Consider the following 12,726-nt stretch of genomic DNA (forward strand, 5'->3'; position numbering starts at 1 on the left):
AGCTTTCAGCTATCACATATTTACATATGGAAAAATGGGAAAGCAAGATCATTCACAAAGTAATTGGTGAGAGTATCTCTGAAAAAAAACCAAAAAGATTCCACGTGTTTGGCTACATTTCAACACAAAACACATTCAATTTATTAAGATATTGTTTTGCAATTTTGGCAACAAAGAGCATTTCACAACTGCAATGTTTCAGATTCAAATCCTGCAGAATTTCCTCTGCATCAGTCCAGAAGTGCCGGTGTGAGGACAGTACTGGTTGTGTGAGTTTGCTCAGATGTTGTGGTTAATTTATACCATTACTGTGGGTGGTACATTTCTCTAGGTCCTGATGTTCTCTACCATAAGTTTATCCTGCTCAGCTCTCTATGACATAGAGTACAGACCGTGTGTAAAGAAAATCTGGAGAATGAAAACAAAAATAATTAAAGTTTCTACATGTCAAAAATGAATTATGAATATTCATTCAGAAGTAAAAACTAAATCAGATCCAGATTTGGTGTGATGACAGTTTATCTATTGTATAAACCTGAATCAATTCTCTACAGTTTTAGAATTAAATCAGTTAAGTTTTTTTTTTTTTTAATTACCTTGATTGCCCTGCAGACTTGTTTCTGTTTCTATGAGGAAATTCCACATAGCTTCAATGGTTTCAACTCAAATGCTCTTAATATCTTCCCAATTGATTTATATATATATATATATATATATATATATATATATATATATATATATATATATATATATATATATATATATATATATCATAATATCCTTCTTAACAAAATAAAAAAAGGTCTCTGGACCATTCCTCCCATTCCATCCATGTTCCATACCGCTCATCAGTCCCTACAGGATTGCGTGGAGTTTTTGGTGATTTTGCTGCAGCTTTTTTCAAAATTTGCAATGTAATTTGCAGAGTTTTTTGGGCTTTGTTTCCGGAAAACTACTTGAATTGGCAAAATTGCAATTGCATGTTCTTTCACAGATGATGGGTGTTGGTAAATTAGACCTTTCAGCTGTACTCATGCTCGACACAACTGAATCAAAGAGGGCTTGGGTTCATGCGCATCGTGAAGACATCACATGACACATCTTGGCCCAAATCTGTGCAAAATCTGCAGTAATTTTGAAAAAACGTAAGCCCATCTGAATATTGCGGAGTTTGCTTGATTTTGCGTTCATTTCTGCGATTGCAAAATTGTGAAATCTTGCACTGGCTTATCCTACACAGGGTTATGGGGAGCCTGGAGTCTATCCCAGGGGACCGGGGCACAAGGCGGGGGACACCCTGGACAGGGTACCAACCCATAGCTGGGCACAATCGCACACACATTCACACACTATGGACAATTTGGAAATGCCATTCAGTCTACAATGCATGTCTTTGGACTGGGGACTGGAGGAGGAAACCAGAGTACCTGGAGGGAGCTCCAAAAAGCATGGGGAGAACACGCAAACTCTGCACACACAGGGTGGAGACTGGATTCCAACCCCAAACCAGGTAAATGTACTAACCATGTTTAATTTCTTTACCAAAAAAATGTATTAATTATGAATTTAGGGTGCCTAACACTGTTGTACAGTTTTGAACCTTCGTACTTCCGTATGTTCTTATGCTGAAGGTTTAACATGGTTTTGCGCACAAAGCATCCACACATCTTCCCACATCTGGCACTGAAGATGTTGTCCAAGTAAACAGATGATATTATAAGACCTCCTACCATAAGGTATGGTAACAAAGGTCACTGAAGAAAAATATTTGTGATACATGCTTATACTCATATAGAATTTACTGAATAGTTTGTGTTTTGAATTCAGAAGAGAAGGTCACAATGACTCTCCAAGGATCCTGAGTTCGAGTTACTATCTCCAGGTTCTCTGGTTTCTTAGCATTCCACAAAAACATGCCAGTAGGTGGAATGCCAATACTTAATAGCCCTTGGGTGTGAACGAGTGTGTGAATGTATGTGCATGGTGCCCTGCACTGGACTGGCATCCCAACCAAAAGGCTCAGGATCCACCAGCACCGTTACCAGGATAAAGTGCTTGCTGGAGAGAACCTTGAAACAGAGGGAACCTTAACCAAATGTTCTTAAGACATCCTTCCTGCTTTAATTCTGTGTATTCTCTAAACAAAGGTGTTCAAATCAATACTCGTTGTGTATCTACACGTTTGTAGACACAAATATCAGTGTGTTCAATTTTTGTAAAAACAAAAAATGTATTATAATTACAATGGTTGTGTCCAGTATGTGCTCTTTGGACTAAACATGCTAAAAAATAAAAACGACAAACTCAATTCATACACTCGCCAGACAATTTATTAGGAACACATGTACACTTGCTCATTCATGCAACTATCTAATAAGCCAATCACATTGCAGCAAAGCAGTGCATAAGATCATGAAGATACAGGTCAAGATCTTCAGTAAATGTTCACATCTGACATCACAGTTGGGTAAAATGTGATCTTGCAGGTGCAGATGGGCCGGTTTGAGTATTTCTGAAGCAGCTGATCTCCTGGGATTTTCAAGCACAACAGCCTCTACAGTTTACACAGAGAAAACATCCATTGAGTTGCAGTTCAGAGGGTGGAAATGCCTTGTTGATGAGAGAGGTGAAGAATGGTACCACTCATTTAAACTGACAGGAAGGCTACAAAATAACTTGCTACTCAAATAATCACTCTTTACAGCTGTGCTGAGCAGAAAAGCATCTCAGAATTCACAATACACAGAACCTTGCGGTGGGTGCGTTACAACAGCAGAAGACTAGACAGGGTTCTAGTTCTCAGCCGAGAACAGGTATCTGAGGCTACAGTGAGCACAGGTTCACTGAAACTGAACAGCTGAAGACTGGGGGGAAAATCATTGCCATTGATTTTGAACTGTCAATGCCTTTTGTCAAATTCTGCTCTAATAGTTAAACCCGAGCTGCAGGGATTCCAAGGCCTCACTTAGTCAACTTTACTTTAGCCTATAAAGTAATGGAACTGCCCTTAATATGGTGATTGTGATTCTCTCAAGGGGAAATGGTGGGGAAAGTCAGTGAGTGGTGCTGGTGATGTGATTATTTAAAAAAAAAAAAACTGTGAGCAAGCGTTACAATTTCTGATCAAAATTCAATCGATATTCACTTCTCACTCCTTCACTTCTTGCCTTGTCTGGGGTTAAATTATGACCATATTCCTAAGTGTGTTTCTGTAAGCGTATGTGTGTGTAAGTGGAGAGATTTACATGTGGTTGGGACGGTAACCATATTTTAACACTTCCACAACCACGCAGGCATTAAATCAGGTTTGCTGCTGCATCTCCCCTCATCTCAGAGCTGTAAAATGGATTAATGAGACCTGCCCCCTCTTAAAATTTCTCTCTCTCTCTCTCTCTCTCTCGCTCTCTCTCTCTCTCACACACACACACACACACACACACACACACACACACATGCACACATTACTGAGGGAGCTTCTTCATTTCCAACTTCTTACATGCTGAATTGCCGGCTTTCATACTATTGTTTTCTTTTTTAAATAATGTAAGAGATAGTTATTTGCAAAAATACAAATGTCTATGGAATGTTCTGTCTTAGCCCATTTGTTTTTAGCCATTGGCTAAGTGTATCCCAAACACTAGTGTTTGACAGAAGACATAGATGTGTTTAGGAATAGTGCATAGCATATACACCAATCAGCCATAACATTGACAGGTGAAGTGAATAACTTTGATTATCTTGTTACAGTGGTACCTGTCAAGGGGTGAGATATATTAGGCAGTAAGTCAACAGTCAGTTCTTGAGTTTGATGTGTTGAAAGCAGGAAAGCGTAAGGATCTGAATGACTTTGACAAAGGCCAAATTGTGATGGCTAGATGACTGGATTAGAGCATCTCCAAAACAGCAGGTCTTGTGAGGTATTCCCAGTATACCGTGGTTAATACCTACCAAAAGTGGTCTAAGGAACGATAACTGGTAAAGCAAAGGCAGATTTTTCTGATCCGATCCCACAGAAGAGCACATATTGCTGAAAAAGTTAATGCTGGCTATGAGAGAAAGGTTTCAGAACACACAGTGCACGGCAGCTTGCTGTGTATGGGGCTGCGTAGCTGCAGACCGGTCAGAATGCCCATGCTGACCACCGCCTGTCCACTGATGAAAGTGCCTACAATGAGCCTGTGAGCATCAGAACTGGATCATGGAGCAATGGAACAAGGTGGCCTGGTATGGTGAATCACGTTCTTTTACATCATGTGGACAGCTGGGTCACTGTGTGTCACTTACCTGGGGAAGAGATGGCACCAGGATGCACTATGGGAAGCCAGCGGAGGCAGTGTGATGCTCTGGGCAATGTTCTGATGTGAAACCTTGGGTTCTGGCATTCATGTGGATGTTACTACCTAAACACTGTTGCAGACCGAGTACACCCTTTCATGGCAACGGTATTCCCTAACGTCAGTAGCCTCATTCAGCAGGATACTGCTCCCTGCCACACTGCAAAAATTGTTCAGGAATGGTTTGCGGAACATGACCCCTGAAAGGGTTCAGGGTGTTGACTCGACCTCCAAATTCCCGAGATCTCAATCCGATGGAGCGTCTGTGGGATGTGATGGACAAACAAGTGTGATCCATGGAGGTCCCACCTCACAACTTACAGGACTTGCTTAAAGGATCTGCTGCTTACATCTTGGTCCCAGATTCCACAGCACACCTTCAGAGGTCTTGTGGAGTCCATGCCTCGATGGATCAGAGCTTTTTTTTGGCAGCACAAGGGGGACCAACACAGTATTAGGCAGGTGGTTTTAATGTTATGGCTGATCGGTGTACATATTGTGCAATATACATGAATCACTAGAAATTATTAATTACAAACATGATATGTTCATCAAAGCAAACTACAATATAAATGAAAGGACAGTCAAGAACACCCTGCAGCTGATCAGCTAACTAGCATGTGAGATATACTTCCATAGAAAACAACTCAGATCACAATGCACTCTGAGTGTATGGGTGCTAAACACATGTTATAGCTTATGTAGCTGACTTTACACATCATTTTATTACAAAATCACTTAAGTGCTATTTATAAACCACCTTGTGACTTGTACCATCTTTCAGTGTTAAGAATGTCTGCAGTGTATTGTGGGTTCGTGATACCGACCCTGTCCCAGATGGTGCACGTGTGGCATTGTGGTATTCACATAGGTGTAATCTGTGTATAATCAGTTATTTCTGCCATTTAAATCTGTCAGTACGATCTTATGCAATTTGAGTTACATGATTCTTCGCAGGTGTCACTGAAAGGAGAGTCATCGCAAAAGCACAGTGAACACAAGCATAATGAGATGAAGGACAAAAACTCAGGACTGCATCCCAGCCCCCTCGATCACTCATGCATCATAGATCCATACCTTGGCAATGTCACCAAAGTGGGGGATTGAATGAGGACTTAAGGGCTGAGGTGCTATTTAGGACAGGGCCTATCAAGAAATTGTTAGCATGACTTCTTGCCATTTGGGTGTTTGTTTATTTATGTTTATTTATTTCAGTGTTACAGTTAGTAACACTAACTACAACTCTCCAAATCACACAAGGCCAGAAATTGTTGTAAATTCTAAACTATTGGTTGGATATGGTAGTTCAGTGTTTGTCTGCAGTGAGCACAGATTTTTGTTTGTTTAAGAGTTTTAAAAATAAAAAAAGATCTCTGTTAAGACATTCATAAGACATACAATAGAATGATTTTAGAAATTGTTTGTCTTAATATGGGCACAATTTCAACATCAGTCCGTACAGGATTTCTCAGGATTTCTTTTTTGTTTCTTTATTGCTGCAGCCAAAAATGCTTGATTTTGCTGCGACTTTCTCAAAATTTGCGAGTTTTTTGTGGAAAACTACGTAAATAGGCGTAATTGTAATCGCATGAAATTCCTTCGCAGTAATGTTTGTTGGTAAATGAGACCTTTTAGATGTACTCATGCTCGATGCATTTGAAAAAAAAGAGGGCTCTGGCTGAATGTGTGTTGTGATGACGTCACGTGACGTGTCTTGGCCCAAATCTGCGGAAAAAGCTCCTCCGAATACTGAGGAGTTTGCTTGATTTTCCATTAAATCGTGCGATCAGGAACTGCAACATAGTTTCACAATCACAAATTCATAGCAACTCAGTTTGCATGAAACGTTAACACTTGGTTTAGGGTTTTTACATTTCAACTTCGTTCATGCAAAATCAGACTTTGGGTTAGATTAGATTTAGGTAGACCAGTACTGACATAATTTTGACTAATAATATGTGTAAGGCTAATAGTGGAGACACATGAACATAAATGGCGCACTTACAGTATATAGCGCTTTTATCCAAAGCGCTTTATGCTGGTTCTCATTCACCCATTCACACACACACTCACGGTAGCAGAGCTGCCACGCAAGGCACTAACTTGCCATCGGGAGCAACTTGGGGTTCAGTGTCTTGCCCAAGGACGCTTTGGCATGTGGAGTAATGTGGCCCGGGAATCGAACAACCAACCCTACGATTAGTGGACAACGCGCTCTACCACCGGAGCCACAGCCACCCCATGTAGCTGGTTAGTTGTTGATCACTGGGTCACATTAATGGAAATGATGTGTGGTGTTCTTCACGGTGCTCTGCAAGTGTGTGTATGAACTAAGCTCTGTGAAAAACCAACAGGTCCAAAGTTATTTGCTCCAGACTCCAAAATGAACAGCATGATTCGCTCCTCAGTTTCAAAGATGTCTGTGTGAAATTGATTTCCCTGGCATTAAAATGAAAAAATGTTAGTTATTTATGCATTCTAATCCTAACCCTAGGTATTTGGGATTTTTAATGGCTTCATTTTATGTATGTAAGCAATGTGTTAAATCATAGCACAAAAGTCCCCGTTTGGCGCTTTGCTGTTTTGACAGTTGGAAACAGAATCCCATCACACCTCCTAGGCAGTAATGTGTGTGTGTGTATGTGTGTGTGTTTGTGTGTGTGTAATGGTCAGTAGAAGACAGCATCATAAATCTCTCAGTGAAGACACCTAAGACACAACTTCCCCCAAGTGTATAAAGACACACACACACACACACACACACACACACACACACACATATATATATATATATATATATCATGAGGCAGTGAAAAACAAAGTATGTTATTTACTGGTGAATATAGATCAGCACAGATAAATATACATATAAAGAATCAGCTATAGTTTTACTTTATTAGGTTCATAGGTGCATTTTTAAAAATCAATAAAATCAATGTACAAAGAGGGTTTATCCTGTATGCACATGTGAACAGACCTCAGCTTCGAGCGAATAAGTGTTTTGGCTGGTTTGTATTAGTATATCCAAGAACGAGTCTCTGTGAAACCCTGCTCTCACATTCCAGCTTGATTCGGTACAGAAAGCACATTTTAAAAATGATACTGTGCAAATGTTTATTATAACTACAACTATGCACACAAAACCACCAGATTGCAAAAAGAAGACCCACTTCAAGATTTCGCCAAGTGACACCCTGTGTCCAAAGTGTGTGTCTCTGCATCCTCTAGGCTACAACGGACAATAACCACTCCAGTGCATTGTGGGATTTCATGCATGTCATACTCTAAGTTCTCAAACACCTGTACACCAGCACATTTTGTATTCTGACTCTGATCATCTTTATCCTATGATGAAACATTTCTATCCTGATGGGAGTGCTCTTTTCCAGGATGATCCGCCCCCTTCCACAGAGCACGAGGGCTGGCTTAATGGTTCAGGTAGTATGAAAATGATGTAAAATACATGCAGTAATATCACCAAATATCAACCCAATTGATCATTAACTAAGGGAATATCTTTTAGAAGAGTGGTGTTCTAAACGAGACTCATTTATGAACTCAATTATTCACGGATCCACTGAAGAGAGTACTGAACACAACTTGCACAAATTCATCCATCCATTTTCTTATCCTACACAGGGTCGCAGGGAGCCTGGAGCCTATCCCAGGGAACTCGTGTCACAAGGTGGGGAACATCCTGGATGGGGTGCCAGCCCATCTCAGGGCACAATTGCACACACTACGGACAAGTTAGAGATGCCAATCAGGCTACAACATTTGTCTTTTGACTGAGGAAGGAAACCGGAGTACGCAGAGGAATCCCTGAAGCATAGGGAGAATCCCCTAGCCCCAACCCCCAGCCTGCAGATGGTTAAGACACAGTGGCAGATCAATCCATCCATTTTCTGTATTACTTCTCCTACACAGGGTTGCGGGGAGCCTGGAAACTCAGGGAACTTGGGGCACGAGGCGGAGGACACCCTAGATGGGATGTGATCCAATCGCAAGGCACAATCACACACACACACACACACACACTCACACACCCAATCATACACTATGGACAATTTGGAAATGCCCATCAACTAACAACGCATGTTTTTGAACTGGGGAGGAAACCCCTGAAGCACGGGGAGAACATGCAAACGTCACACACAGGGGACAGAGACTGGATTCGAACCCCCAACGCCAGAGATGTGAGGCTAACCACTAAGGCCCTGTTTACACTAGTGTGTTTTCATTTTAAAACGCATAACATTTGCTACGGTTTCGCCTGTCGTCTACACTACTCTGGCGTTTTCGACCCTCGAAAACGGAGACTTTTGGAAACACCGAAGACCCCGTTTTAGTTTGAAAACTCCGGGCTCGTGTTTCAGTGTAAACAGAAGAAAACAAAGACTTTTGAAAACGAAGGCGTGGCTACCCACATTCGCCCCCTGATTGGGTCTTCTGGATCATTGCGTATCCTTCCCTGATTTGTCAAGCCTCTACCATATGAACATTACGCTACATTGATCACACACAACAACACGGAGACTGAATCGCAAGCTTTTCTGGCTTTGTCGTCATTCTAAGCAGCCATTCTGCAGTTAAATTCTGTATTTTATAATACTGCAGCTGCCTACATACGCAAGAGGTGAGCTATGATTAGAGCAATCGGCAACAAATCTCATTTCAAGCGGCATAAGCCTCACATGGAACGCCGGTTTGTTGTGCCTGCCTAGCAACCAACTTCCTGTTTACACTTGTATGCGCATGCCCAGTGTGCATGAATGGTCATGTGACATGCGTTTTCGGTCGTGTAGTGTGGACGGAGATGTTTCTGAAACGCACTAGTGTAAACAGGGGCTAAGCCACCATGCCCCCACACACCAGCAGATAAAAACATGATAATGTTTTAAAAAGTACTGACTTAAAGGTTACCTGATTCAAACACTGGCCCAATGAAACAGCTGAGCAAATCTTGGTCTTGACCAAAAGGATTCACCGGCTCCAGGGGCAGGGTTAAGGATAAGATCTAGTGTACATTTGATTGAAAATACAAATCATACAATATAATTTTTTTTTTAAAGCCATTTACAGATAAACATATATCTGAAACTTGTGTGTTTCAATTATGCGGTTTGCAATGGTGAAGCCCTCAACAGCAACGGAACAAAACTAATGACTCACAGTCACCAATACTGAATCATTCACCTTAGTGACTCTTCAGAAAGACTGCGTTTGTGAATGAAACATGTTGAGTTCCTCCCCCCAGTTACAGTTACAGACCTGTACACTCAGACACACAGAAGCTGGTCTGACGGCTCGTAGAGGACCAACACCTCACTAAGACACGTTATGTTGGTTTTTCCTGTAATTTGTTCACTGTGTGTGTGTGTGTGTGTGTGTATACCGTATACAGTACTGTACGTAGTGTATAACAATTTTCAACACCATTTGAGACAGTTACCAACCTGGGATTCATGTGTTTTATTGTATTTTAACTCTATTTATACTACACTTTTGAGAAATGAATCCAAATGTAGATATTTTCCATAAAGAAAGACAGACAGAAAGACAAAGGAAGGAAGAAAGAAAAGGGCACAGGGAAAAACACAAAGAAAGAACAAAAAAAAAAGAAAGAGGTGCAGACAGCAACTCACATGAAAACAGATATCTTTTAACCGAGCCTTCCGCTCAGTCTGTCGAGGAAGAACAAGGCAGTGTCTTCGCTTGTCAGTGGATTGGGACGAGGCCTGTCTGTACCCGTCCCAGCCCCAACCCCTGCTGCACACCTGGGCCTCCGTTTCCCTTTGAGGTGGGTCCCGGACACGACCTAGCATGCCTCGGAGAGTGTGTGTGTGTGTGTGGACAGGGAGAGAAACACACACTGGGAGGTCTGCGTGAAAAGGGAGTTCCCCCATTCAGCCCTCACTGACACAAATGTAAGCATAAACAACAGAAACTGTACAGACATGATTTCATTCATACTTTAAAAAACTCCTAAGCAATGGTGTGTAGTGGCATCGTGAGTACATAAGTGTGTGTGTGTGTGTGTGTGTGTGTGTGTGTGTGTGTGTGTGTGTGTTGCTGTTACTCTTTCCAGCCTGCGCACTGCATCACAGTGTAAAGCGGAGCAGGAAGCAGGAAGCCCTGGCATTGCTGTAGGACCGGTGAATAATTAGTGTAAGAATTAAAACGGAGCATCTGAGACTCAAGCTGGACCTCTAGTGTTCCTCACAAAAACAGGGCGAAAGTTTCTCCCTCTCTGCAGGCCCCTCCTGGTGGGCGTGGTAACATCCCCCTCCTCCTGTCACACTTCAAAGAGGAGACTGAGCTCCCCCTGCATTCATCTGAGGCTAACAGCTTAACCACCCGCGTACAGCGTACCCACGCCCTCAGAAGACACACACATACGCACACACACACACACACACACACACACACGCACACACGTGCACACACACACACACACACACACACACACACACACACGCACACATATGCACACACACACGCGCGCACACACGCACACGCACATGCATACACACACGCACACGCATACACACACGCACGCACACACACTTACACACACATATATGAACACACAATTACACTCACACACACATACACACACATAAACACACACAAACACACACATATTAACACACAATTACAAACACACACACATAACACACCCTTACTCTCACACACACACACTCACACGCACGGACACACAAGCGCACACACATATAAAAACCCACTTACACACACACACACACACACACAGATATAAACACACACTTACAAACACACACATATAAATACACACTCACACACATAAACACACACTCACACAAACACACTTACACACACACAAAAAATCTACACACATACACACAGAAAGTCTACACACATATACACACACAAAATCTACACACACAGAGAAAAGATACACACACATATATACACACACAAATATACACACGTAAACACACACAGAAAATCTACACACATATATACACATACACACACACAAATATACACACACACACTCGCTCACACACACATGCACACTCATATACACAAACACACACAACACAAATGCACATGCATACATACACACATATATGCACCCAAACACACACACACACACAGAACATATACACAAAAATGCACTTGAACAAAAAAACCTCTCATACACTCACATGCAGAGATACAATGCACACCCACACAAATGCACATACACGTGTGCAACCAAACACACACACACACACACACACAAACAGACACATATAAACACACACTCACTCACACATAAAACTAACATACACATGCGTGCATAGACATACACACATGCCCACTCACATACACAAACAAAACAAACACACAAATACACATCTTTCGTTGTACGGTCTTTTGGGTGAGACGTTAAACAGAGGTCCTGACTCTCTGTGGTTAGTAAAAATCCCACCACACAGCTCATAAAGGAGTAGGGGTATAACCCTGGTGTCCTGGTGAAATTCCCCCATTGGCCCTTAGCTATCATGGCCCCTTAATAATCTCCATCCCTGAACTGGCTACATCACTCTCTCCTCTCCACTAATAGCTGGTGTGTGGTGGGCGTTCTGGCGCACTACACTTCCGTCACATCATCCAGGTGGATGCTACTCCTCCACACACACACACACACACACACACACACACACACACACACACACACACACACCATACAATGTAAATCACTTTGAGTGTCTAGAAAAGTACTATATAAATATAAGGAGTTATTATTATTATTATTATTATTATTATTATTTCTATATGCAAATGCACCCAAACACACACATGGCCAAAACAATCTCTCATACACTCGTATGCAATATAATACACATTCACACCCATACACACACACACACACACACACACACACACACACACACACACACACACACACACCACTAACACATACAGAACGCTATGCTACAACCCCCCCCCCCCCCCCCCCCCCCACACACACACACACACACACACACACATAAACAAAACCTCACAAACACATACAAAATCTATCACTATAAGTACATTCTCAATCTCACTTATACAAACTAGCACGTCCAGAAAATTAAACTTCAGCTGCAATCTCTTTCACAAAGACACTCACACACAAAGGGTCCACACACACACACACACACACACACACACACACACACACACGACACCATACACTATTAAGGAATACTATACACTTTCCCTGTTAAAAACATGTTTAAAGCAGAACCAGTTTATTATTATAAGAACAGAATCCTGATACACACACTACTACAACCAGTGTGTCTGTGTTTGTAAATGCAATGAAATTGTGACTCTTGCTTAGTGTGTTATAAAATGGCAATATAATACTAATGAACTC

At 41.8% G+C, this 12,726-nt stretch overlaps 2 long non-coding RNA genes across 2 annotated transcripts; one reads left to right on the forward strand and one right to left on the reverse strand.

Annotated features, from left to right (window-relative positions):
• The first annotated feature begins 786 nt into the window (after window positions 1-786).
• Window positions 787-2,195, forward strand: LOC108260414 (uncharacterized). The gene is made up of 4 exons (XR_001811142.3): window positions 787-1,145; window positions 1,241-1,510; window positions 1,632-1,736; window positions 1,828-2,195. It is a non-coding gene; the product is annotated as an uncharacterized LOC108260414 (long non-coding RNA).
• A 220-nt stretch (window positions 2,196-2,415) lies between these two features.
• LOC108260413 (uncharacterized) lies at window positions 2,416-12,269 on the reverse strand. Its single transcript, XR_001811141.3, has 3 exons — window positions 9,980-12,269; window positions 9,258-9,351; window positions 2,416-2,554 (listed from the first exon to the last, which is right to left on the reverse strand). It is a non-coding gene; the product is annotated as an uncharacterized LOC108260413 (long non-coding RNA).
• Between the last annotated feature and the right edge of the window lie 457 nt (window positions 12,270-12,726).

Source organism: Ictalurus punctatus, chromosome 28 (genome assembly GCF_001660625.3).
Source record: "Ictalurus punctatus breed USDA103 chromosome 28, Coco_2.0, whole genome shotgun sequence".
Classification (NCBI taxonomy): domain Eukaryota; kingdom Metazoa; phylum Chordata; class Actinopteri; order Siluriformes; family Ictaluridae; genus Ictalurus; species Ictalurus punctatus.